Source organism: Silene latifolia, chromosome 1, assembly GCF_048544455.1.
Source record: "Silene latifolia isolate original U9 population chromosome 1, ASM4854445v1, whole genome shotgun sequence".
In the NCBI taxonomy this organism is placed as follows: Eukaryota; Viridiplantae; Streptophyta; class Magnoliopsida; order Caryophyllales; family Caryophyllaceae; genus Silene; species Silene latifolia.
The window spans coordinates 148,086,619-148,106,792 of record NC_133526.1 but is presented as its reverse complement, the minus strand read 5'-3'; the positions used below and the strand labels follow the sequence as shown (position 1 = coordinate 148,106,792).

The following is a 20,174-nucleotide window of genomic DNA, read 5'->3' as shown; positions in this document are numbered from 1 at the left end:
GAAATTGAGTACACTTGCAATCATGAGATGTGTAAGAGGATGGATCCCGTACACTGTGAAAACAGTGGGAGCTATTCTAAGGCTAGAGAGCTTATGTCTAAATTGGATCTAGACACGTACTCAGAAAGTTTTGTAATGCAAATGTATACATTACAAAGGAAAACGAGTATGTAGTAAGGTTGAGTAAGGTACAAGAAGTTGATTAAACCTACTAACCAAAGCCTTCTCATGGGCTTAACATGATGAGTCATGTCATATGTCATTTCAATTGCATTGAGATGAACAACTACATATAAGATGAAAATGGATTATAAAAATATGAATTAGTAATCAGGTATTGACTATTCATATGTGATAATCACATTTGTCGTTCGAGTTTTTAAATCTGAAAACTCCTTTTATACTTTGTTACATCCAAACGGGTTGTAGAGACAATATTGAACCCCGTTAAAGTGAACCCGGATTAACATGGTATTCGCCCATAGTCACTTGTATGAGGTGACGTCTCGAAGTGACTAGAGTGTGATGCGATTGATGGCAAGTTCAAGTGTCATAGAGTCATGTGAGATGACTAGTCGATCACATAGGCAGACTGTTAGGAACACTTTGTCGAGCCTTATGACCACTTATAGAGTTCTGGCAAATTTATATAGCCTGGTCGTGGCGAGAGCTACTATAGTATTCTAATGAGTCGATTCTTTTGACTAAAGACTGTTCGCCTAAGGTGGCACAGTTTCAGATTAACTTTGATTTATGTTACTACGACCTTCGTAAATGGGGTCAAATGGGCATATTTTGGGTTATGATGGTTGTGGCTAGTTGAAGGGAATAGTGCGATAGGAATTATCCACCCCCTTGTCAGGGTTAAAACAATATCTCAGGGCCACTCGAGGAGTAATGAAATGGAAATGCGTGGCCACGCTCGGAAGGTATCTATGGTAGATAACTCCGGTCAATCAGTTATTCTCCAGATCGAGGAAACCACTCTCGATATGATCACTTGCAAGTACGACCTGAAAGACACCTTGCATTGAGTGGGAGATAGTAATAGGACAAGAGAATTGGTGACGCACACTTGTCGAGGACAAGTGGGAGATTGTTGGAATAAGTGTCCTGCGACAATAATGCGATCATAACTGTCGATCATGATGATCACATGTTTAAATCTCATTTTAAGAATACATGTGGGATGTAATATTTTACAGTCAACTAGTCCACACATATCGGTAATGATTGGCTGACTAGAGTTTGACATTACTGTCGTGCGACGGTGGTGATCAGTTGATCCCCTTAGGTCATACCTATAGGGAAATACTCTTAATTGATTATTTAATTAATCGTATGCCGATACGAGTTAATTAAATTGCTTAAAATTGACGGATGATTTTGTGGGTAAAGTTAACGTGTCTTATTGTAATTTGATTAAATGAGATACGGTCTAAGTAATCGAATTATTTTATTACTTAGATAAAATTCTTGTTTACGAAACAATTGAAATTGAATGAATAATTTATTATAAATACAAGACGTTGTAATTTATAATTTGATAAACCATTTTTGGTACAAGTTATTACGAATTACTAGTGGATTTTGTATATGACATATTTTATGAGTATGTTGATTTTTAATATGTTAAAAATACATTACAAATTCACATGTCAAGTAACATGTCTCATATATCATAATTGACAAATGACAAAATAAAACCTTCCATTTTATTTTGTATGTACCGAAATATTGGAGGGAGTATTAGTGGATAAATTGTGTTGATTATTTTAATAAGAGAAAACACAATGATTAAAGCCTAATAGTAGCCATGCAAACCTATTTTTCTTGGGAAGAAAATGAGCATCATGCATTGGCTCCCCTCCACCCAAGCCAACCGGTTTTTAGAAGAAAAAGATAGAGTTTTTTTTTTCTTTCTTTTATCATTTTCATTCACTACTTTACATTATATTTTCTAGTGTAAGAAAATATTGATTCTCTCTACAACTTATGAAACATTTTAGAGAAATAAAAACTTCATAAATCATTCCTCTCTTGACCGAAATATTCAAGAGCAATACAAATTATTTTTGTATCAAATTTTAAGTAAGACATATATTATTACTAGTTCATAATAATATAAGTTATTAAGGGTTTTCCTTGGGTATATACTTTTGGGAGAGGTTCTATTTTGGACCTTTTGTTCATCCATTGTTGGAAAGCTCAAGAACTAACAAGAAGGAGATCTTGTTGGTGCCCTAATATCCGAAACATATAAGTAAGATTGACGATTTCTTCTCTTATCTTGTTTTTAGTTTGCATGCATAAGATCTTGCATTTATTTCATGACTAAATAAATTTATACATATATGAATATGTAAACTATTGAGATTAATGAATCTAACAAACCCATGCCTCATCTTAAACAAGATCAAAAGTACTCTAACAACCTCTCACAACTATGCCCCATCAAACAGGATATCACTATACCATGTCAACAATGGAAACATACACAACTCTCGTTCATATCATACACTACCCTCACTCCCAAGCTGAAACGGGTAAGAAACATCAATAAACAAAACAACAGTCAATATGTCCAAACCGAAACTCACAGGAAACAGCCGTAAAAAAACAACAATCTATATAACTGGTATACACTTTCGAAAAGTCGTCTGATAAGCACCCCGTCTACTCCACCACAACCGGTGACGGCATCGCAACGCCGCCATCAACAGCCGCACCGCAACGCGAAAATAATCGTATCACAACACGAAGTATCATGCCCGGATCACCACCTGAGGCACACAACCACATCGATAGACATCGCAACTTATACAATCCCATAAACACTAACTCAATATAACTTCCCGGACAAGAAAACTTACTCAAAACTGCTTTACTAGATCACAACGCAACATATTACACGGAATAAACAGATAAGAACCTCATGAATATCATCCATACCATTTCACGGAATAAACATATATCATGAATACACATACAAGTAAAACTAACGATGCCAGATCATCCAAAATATCACTTTTGAATATCATCCCATTAGGTTACCGTACCCAACATATATTACAGAACAATCAGATAACAACTTTATAACTATCACACCATACTAGTTCTCGTGAGGTCAAAACCTCACACAAACATTTATACATATGATAGACCCGTAATCACATCCAACTAGTCAATCCTGACCATGTAAGTTACCACCTGATAAAGGTTACCTCTTGTCCGAGCGTAACTCGTATGCTCCTCATAACGCATTCTCCCATTCGCATAACCATCACCTCCTGCCAAATATAACCATACCGCTAATACTCAACTACTAGCACCCGCCTCATATAACCACATATTATACTCCCTCACAACCATACATATAAATCCGGTCTCTACAAAATCAATCTCTTTAGAATGGTTACCTTTTCTATTAGTCATGACCCTTAACCACTAGTGACAACACCACCACTATTCGTATAACAAATCTCTTACACTCACCTCTATATAACAGTTCATTTACTATCTTCGGTTAGCATTCCAAATAACGAGCGTCAAATCCATCAACAAAATTTACCTCAACATTCTTCCCAATTTTATCCTTAATTGTATCGTCACCTAACTCTCCACCAAAATCTCATATCGTGCAGATACTCTACCAATTTCTTACTCCCTTAATTCCTCGAAACTCGTGACTAACATGTTATCCTGAAACTTCTATATAACCATCAACTCACATCCTTATGATAGTATCATACATCTCGACGATTCCTTACGTATATATCATATAACTCCGGTCAACATTCTCCTAGTTTACTCCCCTCATTGTTTTCCTTTTATACTCGACAAAATCAATTAACAATTCAACTCCTTGTTCCTTCTACTTAACTCTTTAGTGTTCCAGTTACCTTCTCATTGCTCCAAAACTAAAATCCTTTTATTTCATAGCACTAACATCTTACTCTTTCTTACCATGGATTTTCTCTCATCATGCTATCACTCACACTTGTCACAAATCCGTCCACACAAGCAAAGTTTTTTTCGTCTCTAGAAACCAAAATTCATTTCATACCGTCAATTGCGCAAGGAAATTACACACTAGGCTCACCTCTTGATAATCCAAATTCCCAACTCGGCCATTATCTACACAATTTAGAGCTGTTCAAATGCGGGCTTGGGCCGGACATGGGCCGGGCTGTGAAGAAAAAAGTTGCCCTTTAAGACCTTAGTGGGCGGGTTGGGCCTTAATTATGGGCCAATTATCCTTGCCCTTGCCCGCCCTTTAGTAAAAAGTCGGGCGGCCCATGGGCTAATGGGACGTAACACGAAACTTCAATTTAGATGTTTTATTAATTAAAATATATAAGGGTGCCAAATATATAAATATTTTCGTTATATTTTAACCTTTATAATTTACTTATTATTTTAGTGTTCCACATCCATATAAAATTGATATAATTTTATTTGAAAATGTTTTTCTTTAAGAATAAAAGTAAAGGATTTAAATAGTAAACGGGCCTAATGGGCTGGCCCACGGGATTTTCTTGTTTTCCATACCCACGCATTTAACTTGGCGGGCTGGGCTCCGCCCGCCCTCTTAATTTTTCGGGTAAAAAATACTTATCCAAGCCCACGTAATAAGCGGGCTGGACGGGCGGGCCTAATGGGCGGGATGGCCCATGAACAGCTATATTACACATCGCGGCATAACTCGATCTCACTATACACCATTCGTTTCCATCCTTCTATAACGACATTCCATCAGTTATAACTTTAACCAACATAATCCTAACCATCTCCCTCCATAAATCCTTACACATCCCAATTTGCCATTATTCGCATCCCTCACCTCAACCTTTCCATTCTTATATTTCTTATACTTACATCACCCTTTGTCCATATACACTTACCTTTACATTACTCCAACTCGTGATTATATCACTCACCACATCTCAAAAAACATTGCCCCTATCTCGATAAGCTGATCCATCTTCCTTTCTTTTTCCACTATTCATCACAACCACATATTACTCATGTCCTCCCCACCAAACTCATATCCATTATAAGGTGCCACTCCCCTCATCATAATATTGGGTAACTTACGCATCAGGACCAACACATATGTAAAACAATGTATAAAGAAGCAAAAGAACAACTTTCAATTAAACATGATATGCGACGAAGTCAAAAGATAAGCATATGACCCAAAACAGGGGTCACTAGATCGAGTGCAGCCTACTCGGTCGAGTAGGTGAAGGTCAGAAGCACATACGATAAATTACCAAGGCTACTCGATCGAGTAAGGGGTACTCGATCGAGTAACAAGAGGTGCACTCGATTGACTAAAGGCCACTCGATCGAGTACCCTACGCATTTCTCAGCACTGTCCAATTTTCATAAAACGGTCATATCTCACTCTTTTCTTGGTCATTTTAGGCATGTGATCTACCGTTAGGATTGTAAAAGAATAAGCTATCACCTTCAATTGGAATCACTTCAAAATCATATATACATCTCAAGTTATAACAGTTTAAAGACAACTCTTCTATAATTGAACAACATAACTATTTGATTTTCCCTTTCAAACAACTTAAATATCAACAAAGTGAACAAAAGCGACTCGATACTTGTAAAACCATTATTCCTAACCACATGTTACTATCTACCAAAAGCCAAACAATAACATCTATCATGCTCATATAACATTCAACTTATCAATCATGTACTACCCGCATGTTTTAACTTTATAACTTTTCGTAAAACAAAACATACTTATACATTACAAATCCTATTCCCATGTTACTAATACAACAATATTACAACTCCACTTCGTCACCTAAACATATTCTTAATCACGAAATTCATATTCTCATGCAATTGTCACTCCATCTTTTCCAATCCATTCATCCATTTCAACCACATTCTTCATCCAACATGTGCATATGAAACAACATTAAACAAATATATAACTTTATTATATAACTTTACGCAAACAAAATCATGTATAATAATATCACATCCCCTAATCACAACTAGTATAACCACATTATAAATTCTCCCTTTAATCACATAACATGCTCTTAATCATAGATCATATTCTTATGCAGTAATTACTTTATATTTTTCCACACATCCTCCATTCAATCACATCTCATCCATCCATCATATTCATTTAAACATTAGTAAATACATAGCAATCCCATGACACCCCATAGTGACCGGTTTAAAGTTGTAGGACGAGTTCGCGACTTTAGGACGCCACCCAAGTCTTTGTATTAACTTGATACCGTCGTTTTGTATCAAAATTAAATTTATAATTCCAAACTAAAACTATAGCTAGTGATAGTAAGGGTCGAACCACAGAGAGACAAGGTTGATTTTGTTTGCTATTTTTCAGTCTATAAAAGTAACAATTAATTGGGGGGTTTTGAGATTGGTTGACTAAATTGACTAATTGCTAAAATGAAATTTCTCAACAAGATAAAAAGAGGATCGGGAAATTCGGTTCACCATGGCAATGGTCAGGACAATAAGGTACCAGAAATCCTATAATACGGTCTCAGGGGGTATAAGCAAGCCTTTCGATCTATGCTCAAATTAACCTTGCGGTCTTCTAATTCCCCGAAATTTCTCAAAGCTTTCACTCAAGAGAAATTCCAATCTAATGATAATTCTAATTACTAATCTTTCAATCTAGTAAAAAGGCTTATCAAAAGACAACAAGATCGATACGGAAGAATTCATGCTAACAAACAATCCTAATTTATGCCATGGCTCACCTCGTTCCCAATCAAAACAATTAGCTACGCATGACTAAAACTAAAATAATTGCTAAATTGATAACAAAGAACAAGATTGACATGATTGAATTTAAATAAAAGACAAAAGACAAAAGATGAATTTCTGGAATTAAATTGGTAGAACAAGAATTGAAATAACAAGAATTAAAACAAGAGGAAACTTGCATAAAACTTACTAAGATGAACAACGTAATCCGATTCGAGGTTCTCCGTCTCCCCAAAACTAGATCTAAAAAACTGAGTTCTTCAATAATGAAAAGCATAACCTAATAATTGCTGCGTTTTTCTGATAAAAAGATGCCAAAAGTTAATTACAAGTTGGGCTTTTAAAAGTCTAACACGAAGAAATAAATCTCAGCTCGCAGACTAGTCGATCGACCGGTCAGCATGGTCGATCGACTGATGGTAGCAATCCAGTAGCGTCTGATGAACTTCAGTGGTCGATCGACTTTACAGCATAGTCGATCGACTGATGGTGCTGTGCAGAAACACTTCTTTTCTTCAAAAACAGCTCCTCACTCCAATGCACGCATCCCGAGGTGAGTGAGTACGAACCTCCTTCTTCCAAACTTCCCTGAAGTTGCCTCTGGAGGACGATTTAGGCTCGATTTAGCTTACTTCCATTCATTCCTACAATAAATCATAGAAAATGCAAAGTAAACCGTTTCGGGAGAAATAGTAGCTTAAAGCTAACAGATACGCATGGAAATACGTGCCAAAACCGCAGATAAAGTGTATAGAATGTGCACGTATCAAATCTCCCCAAACCAAACCTTGCTTGTCCCCAAGCAAGCACTATGACCCATATAAAAACTAAATGGGAACGAGTATATCTCAGAGCTAGCTACAAATCAATGCCAAACCGTTTAATGCACATAGTCAACTACTGCAAAGCTTAAATCAAGTGAACAAATTTATGCATATCATGGAATTAAATCGGGCGTTCGACCTTGCAAGACTCATAGATTCGGACTCTCCCGGGCCACTCTTCCCTCAGCAAAGAAAATGGTAAGATTATATGTAAAAGAGAGGAAAGAAAAATACAGTCTCTCACCTAGACTGCGACCGACAAAACATGTATGCTTGACTAGCATGAATAATGATTCTAGCTACCGTACATACGCATAACCACCGTCAAAGACTATTACATGCCGAACTATTGCAAGATTTGGATATTTGAGGCTAAGTGGGAAAGGAAGGGCAAAACAATTATGGAAAAAGTGAAGGTAAGAGCCAAGCTAGTACCTATCTAACCATCAGAAACCGTATCCCGTTCCTCCAACTCAAAATATAAACCATGCCTTTTAATGACTAGGCTACACAATATCCCAAACAAAGGCCTCCAATTCATGAAGTAGGCACATGAGGCGTGTTCTCTATTCAACCAAATCATTATTATTTTTTTCAAATATCTTATTATTCTTTCTTCTTTTTTTTTTCTTTTCCTTTCACTCTTTTTTTTCAACTTCTGAGTTGGTGGTCGATCGACCAGTGATGGCAGTCGATCGACCACCTTGTCACGACCAAAGCTCTCTGCCCAGGTAAACGTCCTTTTTTTTTCATTTTTCCTGAATTTTTTTTCTTTCTTTCCAGCTGAAACATTAACATCCCCTTCACTTCTTATCAATACTCACTCCATCAGTACAAAACGAACCAAAACCGCTTCTAATCCGACAAAAATTCCTCTACTACTTCCTAGCTTGGCACAATGGTAGGCTAAGTATGGGATGTAGTTGAGGGCAACTGGCAGTTATGGCTTATAGTGGAGTTAATGGGGTAAAATGAGAAAAGGGAGGATGCAATAGTTCTCAAAACATGCAATACCGACCACAAACCAATGCGTATAGGCAATAAGCAATCAAAACTCATACACGTGCAAAACATGAAATGAAGGGAGTACTACTCTCAATCCTAAATTAACCGGTCATGAATGTCACCAGTTATAGGCTCTATATCTCAGAAAGTATAAGTAGTTTGCCAAAAGTAATGAGTCAAGTCTAATTACCCGAAATGAATTCCATGACAAAATTTGAGAAATCACTTTTAATTCTTGCTAAATAGATGTGAAAAGGGCAAGGAATGGCATATTTGACTAATAGTGCAAAATCATCATTAATAAACTCCAATCCGACTCGACTATATGCAAAAGTAAACGTGATATTTTTGGTTTTTTATGACATTTTCAATTTTTTTTCTTTGTTTTTGTTTTTTTTTTTGAATTGAAAAACAAATGCAAACTAAAATGCGATAAACATGTGACTAAAATGCAATAAAAAACACATGCAGATGCAACAGACATATGCAATACCCTCCCCAAACCAAAACGCACAATGCCCTCATTGTGCTCATCAGCAAATCACCAGCAGAAATATGGGAGAATAAATGCATAATAAAATAAAAGGAAACTAATAAAGAAGGGAAGGAACTCACAAAATACGATCTCCCCAAACCAGCCAAAAAAGGGGAGGTCACCAGCATCTAATCTCTACCATCGCACCCCTCTCCACTAGACTCTCCGGACCCCGAGTCGCTCTCCTCGTCCGCCTCAGCAGCAACGGCAGTGGCTCTCCTGGAAGTGGAGGCACCAACATTAGTAGTAGGAGGGGGTCTCCTGGCAAGCTGAGGGTAGCCGCCCACAGGAGGAACAAAGTAGGAAGGGTGAGTCCAAGCACCCTTTAGGACACTACAAGAAAAACAATCAATAGCGACGGATATATTGCGACGAATGCAAATTCCGTCGCAAACAAGAACTTGCGACGGATATTTTTTTACTTGCGACGGAAATACCATTTTTGCGACGGAATTTTTTTTATTTTGTGACGGAAAATTCCGTTGCAAGTTTTGCGACGGAAATTCCGTTGCAAGTTTTTTTGGGATTTCGCGGGTCGCGGAAAAATATTGCGACGGAAAAGTTAAATTTGCGACGGAAATTCCGTCGCAAACTTAAAAAAATTTGTCCCACATCGACAAAGAAACACAGATTTCTTATGTTTATTAAGGTTGTTTCACTTGCTTGTTTGATTGCATTATGACTTGAGAATTGACGCGGGAATTAGTTCGCGCGTTTGAAAAACGCGGGAAATGACGAAGTTCAAGAAAAAGACAAAAAAAAAATCGTTAAAAATTTTTTGCAACGGAAATTCCGTTGCAAATTCCGTAGCAAAATTTTTGCGACGCATTTTGCGACGAAAATTTGCGACGGACCATTTGGGACGGAAAATCCGTCGGAAATCCCTTTTAGCGACGGATAAGCCATTTTTGCGACGGATCCGTCCGTCGCCTATTGAACTTTTTTTTGTAGTGGGAGCATCCCCCCTCGGGCTAACTCCTCGTAGACTGGGTACAGGGCTAGAGCCGTGTCTAGCCTGTGCTGGTCAAAGCTCCTGCACAAATCACCCAATACACGTGACATTGCCCTCTGGTCCATGATCGGAGGGACAACCAAAGGAGTAGGTGGTCGAAAAGTGGCCGGGTAGCCAGTGGGAGCAGTAGTGGAGGTAGAGGGTGCCTGTGAAGAGGAGGCATGAGCTCTCCTCGAAGTGCTAGCGATAGTGATGGCCGCCACCGAGGAAGCTTTGTAACTAGGCAAGGGCGGCCGAGCTGCCCCCTGAATAGTGGTAAGGGGCAGGATAGGAGGGTAGCCTAGAACAGGGATGCGGTCACAGATGAAAGAATCAATCTTCCACCCCATCTGTCTATCGACCCAATAGACAGCCCTCGCGTAAGGAAGATCCATGAAGCGCAGGTCAGATCAATGGGGGCCTCCTCTCGAGGGAAAAGTAAAACAAGACGGTTGGCGATACGTGTCACCAACCCGCCACAAGCAATGGTGGTCAAAGTGCCCTCACTTACAGTCTGAAAGTGAGCGGCAGTCAAGTAGGCAATGTTAAAAATACGGGCTATCCGACTTTCAACGTTCAGATAGCCCGCCAAGATAGACAGCTCAATATTATTCACATTATTAGACTCTTTACGGCCAAAAATGGTATTACCCACTAGCCGGAGAAAATAACGAAGAGGGGGCAAATGGACGGAAGTGCCCGTCCTTTTAGGCCCGTGAAAGTCACTGATGCAAGACCACATGACTCGATGAACATCAGAGGTATCCGAGGTTCTGCCCTCGAAATAAAGACCCAAAAATCCAGCGAAATCGGCTAATGTCAAGGAGTAATTGACATTGAATAGCCGGAAGGAGATGCAAGCACTAGTCTTATCAGCCACGAAAGTGGCCGAATCAAAAGCATAAGACGAAAAGAATTCGAGGGTCAAAATATAATACGTGAACTCAGCCATGTCCACTAAACCTGTCATACCCGTCCCGTTTAGCAGGGACACAACCGACTCGTAACAGCCTAATTTCTCTAAGGTAGGTTTATGGAGAAACCGGGTAGCTGTGACTTTCATTTTCGCAACAAACAGAGAAAATTTAGCCCGCTGAGTAGAAGAGGAAAAGATAACCTGCGGATAGTCAGGTAGACTATCCGTGGTGTCTGCAATCATCAGTGGCGATCCTCGTGGCCGCTTGGCAGCTCCTTGGCTCGACTCCCCTTCAAACATGTGTTCCTTTCCTTTTGACATTGTTGTTACCTGCAAAAGAATCAAATTAGCAACAATCATCCCCTAACAGTGTCAATTTAAGAAAACCCGAATAAAATCAGAAATTAAAAATCAAGTTAGGGTTTCGAAATATTTGGGGAAAACGGCTTTAAACGCCTCCTCGTTGCTAATTAGTTTCGAAAATCAAGGGGGGAAGGTTAAAACAAGCAATTAAAGCATAAAAAGACAAGAAAACAAACCCTAGAATCGATTTCCCCAAATCGAATTTTTCGTCTCAAAGGCACATTACTCGAAAATTTCGCATTAAACCGCAGTAAAAATCGAAAATAAAGCATTCAAAGAAGATAAGGTACATACCTTGAAGATTTACTCAAAGATTAGAGCAAGAAAAGATGAGATTCAGGAAGGGTTTGTCAGGAAATTGCAAGGTAGGGGGAGAGAATAAGGGTTTCTTTGATTTTCTGATTTTGGGAAAGTGAAAGAATAAAAGAATAAGGAGTGAAGACTTCCCTTATTAGCTGTATTCTGATCCCGCGAACTGGTCGATCGACCACTTGAATAGGTCGATCGAGTGGTTTTCCATTTACACGGCTTCTGGACTTCCCGTGGTGGTCGATCGACTATATGACCTGGTCGATCGACCACCACCCTATACTGTAAGCATTCGTTTTCTCCACTTCAGTCGATCGACTGACTCACTTAGTCGATCGACTGCCAACGCTGGCAATTAAACCTTAATTCGGCAAAAATTTATTTTGCCATCATAATTTCCCGTCTTTCTCTCACAAACATCCAGTAAACCACCTACGCACTTCGCATAAAATAAATTCCTGCAAAAATTATCAAAGGCGCACAAATTTTCCAAAACAAGAAATTGCAAATTAACAGAAAGTAAATAAAACAAAAAAACTCAAAATGCGGTTTAAATGAAAAAACGAAATTAAATTCCTAATTACAATTAATTACAACCCGGGTTGCCTCTCGGTTAGCGCTGTTTTAAGAGGTTTCGCACGACCTTTTTACCTCACTTTGCATCATCCGATAACGGGTCGAAGTACAATACCTCGACTTTCCCAACATATGCATCTGATCCATGATAATGCTTCACATATTGGCCATTAACTCTGAATCTTTCTCCAGCAGAGGTCTCCAATTCAAGCGATCCGAACTTTGTATTCTTTGTGACCGTGTAAGGGCAGTCCCGGATTTCAGCTTACCAGGAAATAAACGGATACGAGCGTTAAAAAGAAGTACCTTATCGCCAATATGGAACTCGCGCTTGATGATTCTCTTGTCGTGTCAGCGCTTTGTTTTCTCCTTGTACATCCTTGCATTGTCATAGGCCAGCAGCCTAAATTCCTCCAGCTCATTCAGCTGTGTCATGCGTTTCTCACGAGAGAGGTTAGGATCCAAATTCAAATCACAAATAGCCCACCAAGACATACGCTCTAACTCAACAGGTAAATGACATGTCTTACCATAAATCAATCGGTATGGTGACATCCCGATTGGCGTTTTAAACGCGGTCCTATAAGCCCATAAGACATCATCTAACTTAAGACTCCAATCTTTTCGTGATTTAGAAACAACTTTAGCTAAGACTTCTTTCAATTCTCTGTTAGAAACCTCAACCTGACCACTAGTTTGGGGATGATACCCCAAACCTCTACGATGTTGGACACCGAATTTAGTCAATAAAGCACTAAGTTGTTTCTCTTTAAAATGCATTCCCCCATCGCTAATGACAACCCGAGGGACACCAAAACGAGGAAAAATAATCTTTTTAAACAGTTTAATCACGGCTTTTGCATCGCAATGGGGAGTAGCAATAGCTTCCACCCATTTGGATACATAATCTACAGCTACGAGGATATATTTATTACCTTGACTGCTCGGAAAAGGTCCTTGATAATCAATGCCCCAGACATCGAAAATCTCAACCTCAAGAATGCCTACCTGTGGCATCTCATGTCTCTTGGAAATATTCCCCGATCTTTGACAAGCATCGCACTCAGCAACAAAATTGCGACAATCTGCATGCAAAGTTGGCCAATAGAAACCAGATTGGAGTACCTTAGCTACAGTCTTGGACGGACCGTGATGACCACCATAATCAGAAGAGTGGCAAGACTCTAGGATATCCTTCACTTCCCATTGAGGTACGCATCTCCGGATGAGACCGTCTGTCACAGCAAAATTAGCAAAATCAGCAAACCACGGAGGTGGATAAGACCCTGAAGTAGTAATAGCTAACAGACTCTCATCAGGAAAAGAATCATTAATAGGCAACGAATCCTCCCTTTCTGTCAGCTGCAGACGAGATAGGTGGTCAACTACCACATTCTCTGCTCCTTTCTTATCTTTGATCTCCAAATCAAACTCCTGCAAAAGGAGTATCCACCTCAAAAGCCTCGGCTTCGCATCTTTCTTAATAAAGAGAGTCTTCAACGCTGCATGGTCAGTATAAACAATAACCTTAGAACCTAACAAATAAGACCGAAATTTGTCTAAGGCAAAAACTATAGCTAGAAACTCCATCTCAGTGGTAAAATAATTAATTTGAGCCTCATCCAGAGTTCGGCTCGCATAATATATGGCATTCAAAGCTTTATTCTTCCGTTGTTCCAAAACTGCACCGACCGCATAATCGCTGGCATCACACATGATCTCAAATGGGAGGTCCCAATCAGGCGGCTGAATGATTGGCGCGGAAACTAGGGCCTCCTTTAACCTGTTAAAAGCGGTAAGGCACTCATCAGTAAATTCAAAGACAACATCCTTAAGAAGCAAATGTGTAAGTGGTTTAGCAATTTTTGAAAAATCCTTAATGAAACGCCGGTAAAAACCAGCGTGACCAAGGAAACTCCTCACTCCTTTAACATTCACGGGAGAAGGTAATTGCTCAATCACCTGCACCTTTGCCTTATCAACATGTATACCTTTATCAGAAATTAGATGCCCTAACACAACTCCCTCATTGACCATAAATTGACACTTTTCCCAGTTTAAAACAAGATTAACATCTATACAACGCTGCATGACTTTATCAAGGTTAGCTAAACAACGATCAAAGTCACTACCATAAACTGAGAAATCATCCATGAATACTTCCATAATATTCTCTATATAATCAGAAAAAATCCCCATCATGCACCTACGAAAGGTAGCGGGGCGTTACACAATCCGAAAGGCATTCTACGGTATGCAAAAACACCCTGTGGACAGGTAAAAGTGGTCTTACTCTGATCGTCCGGATGAATAGGGATCTGAAAGAACCCTGAATATCCGTCTAGAAAGAAAAATTTGTTAGAAGCATGTCTTTCAGTTATTTGGTCAACAAAAGGGAGGGGGAAGTGGTCTTTCTTGGTGGCGGCATTTAACTGTCTATAATCAATACACATCCGCTACCCTGTCACTACTCGAGTTGGTATTAATTCATTTTTTTCATTTTTAACCACGGTAGTCCCTCCTTTCTTCGGGACTACCTGAACTGGGCTAACCCACTTGGAGTTGCCAACTGTATAAATAATACCTGCATCGAGTAGTTTCATCACCTCAGCCATAACAACTTCCTGCATCTTCGGGTTCAACTTGCGTTGACCCTGTCTGTAAGGCTTGTGGCCTTCCTCCAGCTCTATCCTGTGCATACAAACATCAGGGCTGATGCCCTTAATGTCATCCAAAGAGTAACCCAAAGCCTTCCTGTTTTTCTTTAGCACACACATCAAGGCAGACAGCTGGTCATCATTAAGCTTAGAGCTAACAATAGCTGGGTACTGCTCCGTATCATCTAGAAAAACATACTTAAGATTAGGAGAAAGTGGCTTACGCTCTGGCACCTTTACCTCTACAGCATAGACAGAATCAGCTTCAATGGTGTAGCAAGTGTTGACCAAGTTCTCGTTGGCCAAGCTTAAAAGCATCTCATCTTCTTCCTGATTGAGCTCGTAGCTCTCCATTGAGGCTACCAAAGCATCTGGCTCCTCAGCATTCTCCACTGTATTACCTGCACACTCATCTAAACGGGTTAGATCAGCTAAGGGATCCTTGGCTAAGGATTCCCTCCAATTACAAGTGACCACCATCAACAATATCAATGGAATAACACGTATCCACATCGTGAGGTTCGGTCGCCTTGTGAGCAAGATCGAACTCAATGGTGTCATCCCCTACCTCTAAGGTGATGGTTCAGCGTTTGACATCTATTACGACCCATTGTTTGTATGTAAAAACGGTCTGCCTAAAATAATAGGTATCTGACTGACCTCTGCAATGTCCAAAACAACGAAATCGACAGGAATAAAATACTTACCCACTCGAACGGGTACATCCTCTAGAACCCCTATAGGTCTCTGAGTCGATCTATTTGCCATTTGAACGGTAATATCGGTCACCTTAAGTCTACCAATGTTTAACCTTTCGCAAACAGAATAGGGCATGACGCTGACACTGACCCCTAAATCACAAAGGGCCTTTCCAATCTCGTGGTTGCCTATAGTGCAAGGAATTGAAAAACTACCCGGGTCCTTTAATTTAGGTGGTACATTAATTTGCGAAAGAGCATTACATTCTTCCACAAAAGCAACATTACCATCATCACGAAAATTTCTCTTACGATTTAAAATATCTTTCATAAATTTAGCGTAAGAGGGTACCTGGGTAATTAAATCAGTGAAAGGAACCGTTACCTCGAGATTCTAGACCATCTCCAGAAACTTACCAAACTTACGCTCCAGCTTAGTAGCCTTCAAACGCTCTGGATACGGGACTGCAACACTGGCCGTAGGATCAGTAACCTTCGGCTTCCGTAGGTTTAAAACTCCCGTCAAATCATCAATGAGTGAAGAATCATGCAAACTAGTTGACGGATTTGCATCCTGTACTGGGATCTCAGTCGATCGACTGATATGACTGGTCGATCGACCAACTTGGCTGGGCGTGAACAGTTCCTGTTCAGAATTGATTTCGTCAGGTGACTCAGTCGATCGACTGACAATGTTGGTCAATCGACTGCTTGTGCTGGGTGTGAATAGTTTCTGATCAGAAACTATTTTATCTGACGCTTCAGTCGATCGACTAACAATGTTGGTCGATCGACCAGAAGTACTGTCAGTTGAGCTCGTTTTTGCACCAGAAACTAAACTAGCTTCTTCATCATTTCCCGAGTCTTCTTTTGGCTTGTCGGGACTTTCATAAGAGAGGCCACTTATGAGATTAATGGCATTAATCGTTTCAATTGGCCCTTCACATTTGCTTGAAGAATTAGCAACTTGCTTAGCCTCTATATTCTCCAATTGCTTCACAAAATTCTTTGAGGACTCAATCCTGGCTGCTTCCATATTCGCCACTTGAACCAAAAGTCCTCGGACCATTTCCCTCAATTCCTCGATCTCATTTGAGTTATGAACGGGAATTTCAACTCTCTCCTTAGAAGCTTCAGTCGTCTCAAGCTTCTCGAGACGAGTAGTGATAGAAGTAATGAGTGTCACAACGGTACTCATTTCATCACTTTGCTTTCGTGACTTCCCACGTGAACTTCCAAACTCGGCTCTATGGATTGCCATCTCCTCAATAGTGTTCCAACCTTTATTTTGACCGGTATTGTTTTGGAACCTACCATTAGCAGCTGCATCCAAGATGACCTTGTAATCATCATATAGAGCATTATAGAATATGTTGCAGAGGTACCACTGCTGAAAACCGTGGTGAGGGACGGACCGAACCAAGTTCTTGAAATGTCCCCATGCTTCACAAAATTCTTCATCATTTCCTTGCTGGAAATTAGCGATTTTACTTCTCAAGGCATCAGTCTTTGCAAGTGGGAAATACTTTTTGTAGAAGGCTAATGCTAGAGATGTCCAATCAGTGACTCCAGCTACTACCCTATCAAGGTAGCGGTACCAATCTCGCGCCGAATCTTTCAAGGAGTATAAGAACATCAACCCCTTTACTTCATCCTGAGTCACCCCAGCTGGTATAGGTATGGGAAAAAGAGTCCGTGAAAATCTCCATATGCTTCAAGGGTTCCTCATCTGGTAGACCAGCAAACTGATTTCGCTCCACTAAATAAATATAAGAGGAACGAAATTCGAAGTTACCCGTAGTAGGGGTAGGTAACTGGTGCCCCTTTGGAAGGTGGTGCTCCTTCGGCTGAAGATTATCATATATTGTAGCCATAATTGCCAAAATGAGAGTACTCAAGTCTTCCTCTCAAAAACATGTCTTCTAACTGTGCAAAAGCAAAACTAGAAGCAAAGGCCTCAAGGAACCAAAGTTCCTTGAGACAAGAAAGATAAACTAAAATAAAGCAAACAGAATTACACCGTCTCCCCGGCAACGGCGCCAAAATTTGATACCGTCGTTTTGTATCAAAATTAAATTTATAATTCCAAACTAAAACTATAGTTAGTGATAGTAAGGGTCGAACCACAGAGAGACAAGGTTGATTTTGTTTGCTATTTTTCAGTCTATAAAAGTAACAATTAATTGGGGGGTTTTGAGATTGGTTGACTAAATTGACTAATTGCTAAAATGAAATTTCTCAACAAGATAAAAAGAGGATCGGGAAATTCGGTTCACCATGGCAATGGTCAGGACAATAAGGTAGCAGAAATCCTATAATACGGTCTCAGGGGGTATAAGCAAGCCTTTCGATCTATGCTCAAATTAACCTTGCGGTCTTCTAATTCCCCGAAATTTCTCAAAGCTTTCACTCAAGAGAAATTCCAATCTAATGATAATTTTAATTACTAATCTTTCAATCTAGTAAAAAGGCTTATCAAAAGACAACAAGATCGATGCGGAAGAATTCATGCTAACAAACAATCCTAATTTATGCCATGGCTCACCTCGTTCCCAATCAAAACAATTAGCTACGCATGACTAAAACTAACATAATTGCTAAATTGATAACAAAGAACAAGATTGACATGATTGAATTTAAATAAAAGACAAAAGACAAAAGATGAATTTCTGGAATTAAATTGGTAGAACAAGAATTGAAATAACAAGAATTAAAACAAGAGGAAACTTGCATAAAACTTACTAAGATGAACAACGTAATCCGATTCGAGGTTCTCCGTCTCCCCAAAACTAGATCTAAAAAACTGAGTTCTTCAATAATGAAAAGCATAACCTAATAATTGCTGCGTTTTTCTGATAAAAAGATGCCAAAAGTTAGTTACAAGTTGGGCTTTTAAAAGTCTAACACGAAGAAATAAATCTCAGCTCGCAGACTAGTCGATCGACCGGTCAGCATGGTCGATCGACTGATGGTAGCAATCCAGTAGCGTCTGATGAACTTCAGTGGTCGATCGACTTTACAGCATAGTCGATCGACTGATGGTGCTGTGCAGAAACACTTCTTTTCTTCAAAAACAGCTCCTCACTCCCAATGCACGCATCCCAAGGTGAGTGAGTACGAACCTCCTTCTTCCAAGCTTCCCTGAAGTTGCCTCCGGAGGACGATTTAGGCTCGATTTAGCTTACTTCCATTCATTCCTACAATAAATCATAGAAAATGCAAAATAAACCGTTTCGGGAGAAATAGTAGCTTAAAGCTAACAGATACGCATGGAAATACGTGCCAAAACTGCAGATAAAGTGTATAGAATGTGCACGTATCATAACTCCTAACAACTCCTACCCGGGTTCATTTTATTTTGACTCTCTAGATTCATTGGGTTCATTAGTTACAGGTTCCAAAATCGTCGCTCTGATACCACTTTGTAACACCCCCATACTCCAAGTGCCTTATCAGGACCAATTAAGGCATGGAAATGCTACCATCTCGGTTACCCGAGGCAATGTATATCAAATAGACAATAACGAAACGCACTTTATTAAATATATTTAAAGAGATACAAGTCCAAAACTAAAATGTCAAAAGAAAATGCAACTGTTCCAAAAAGCTAACTCAAATGAAGTAAATAAATATTTAAGACACAGCGGAAGACTTCTAGACATCTCGTGGCAACTCAACCGAGCCATCCCGTACGCGTCCATCTCATACCTGCTCAATAACTACTCACCACCCCCGAATGGATCACCACAGTTTTCAAAACATTTAAACGGGGTCAGTTACTGATTACATAAAAACAATACAACAGGAACAATACACAATCATCCAATCTCCATCATAACTCCACACACCTGACTAGACACTAAGGTGTGTAGTCCTGCCAGAATACCCGTCGCAACAAGTATTCCACACCGCCAATAGGGGACCGCAGCCGTTCCCACCTAAGCCCCGCTCATCTCATCTGAGCGATAACCCATGTTCCTAAATGTGCACATCCCCTATGTGGCGGGTTCCACAGAGGGCGAATCAAGGGCATGAAGTCACTCCCGCAATTGACTCCACTCAGCCGAGGGCGCACCTCGAGAACCACAGATGATTATACAACCAACCACATTATACCACAACAATTACCATTTACTAATTTCAATACGATATGAATCACAACAATTATCAACCATCAACAATATTTATGTAATCAATAACCAAGTAGGGAAACCCTACCTTGAATAAGCAATCACAAGACCGTCACAAGCAGCTAATAAAAAATGCTCCTCTACGAAATCTCCTCCTATAAACACATATTCATACAATTACCATCTAATCAACATAGTACTACCAAAACCCCCAATCTACCCAATTAGGGTTTTAACCAAAATCAACAAAACGTTATAAAAACTATACAAGGATCTTACCCTCGACATGACGAACTCAACGGCGTAAAGAATGTGACGATTCGACAACCCTAGCCTTTGGGATTTGATAGCAACGCGACGAAAGAGAGCAACGTAACTTTTTTTTTTTTT

At 39.6% G+C, this 20,174-nt stretch overlaps 1 non-coding gene across 1 annotated transcript; it reads left to right on the top strand.

The window, feature by feature from the left end:
* Nucleotides 1-17,048: 17,048 nt before the first annotated feature.
* LOC141622426 (small nucleolar RNA R71) lies at nucleotides 17,049-17,157 on the top strand. Its single transcript, XR_012532965.1, has one exon. It is a non-coding gene; the product is annotated as a small nucleolar RNA R71 (small nucleolar RNA).
* The last annotated feature ends 3,017 nt before the right edge of the window (nucleotides 17,158-20,174 follow it).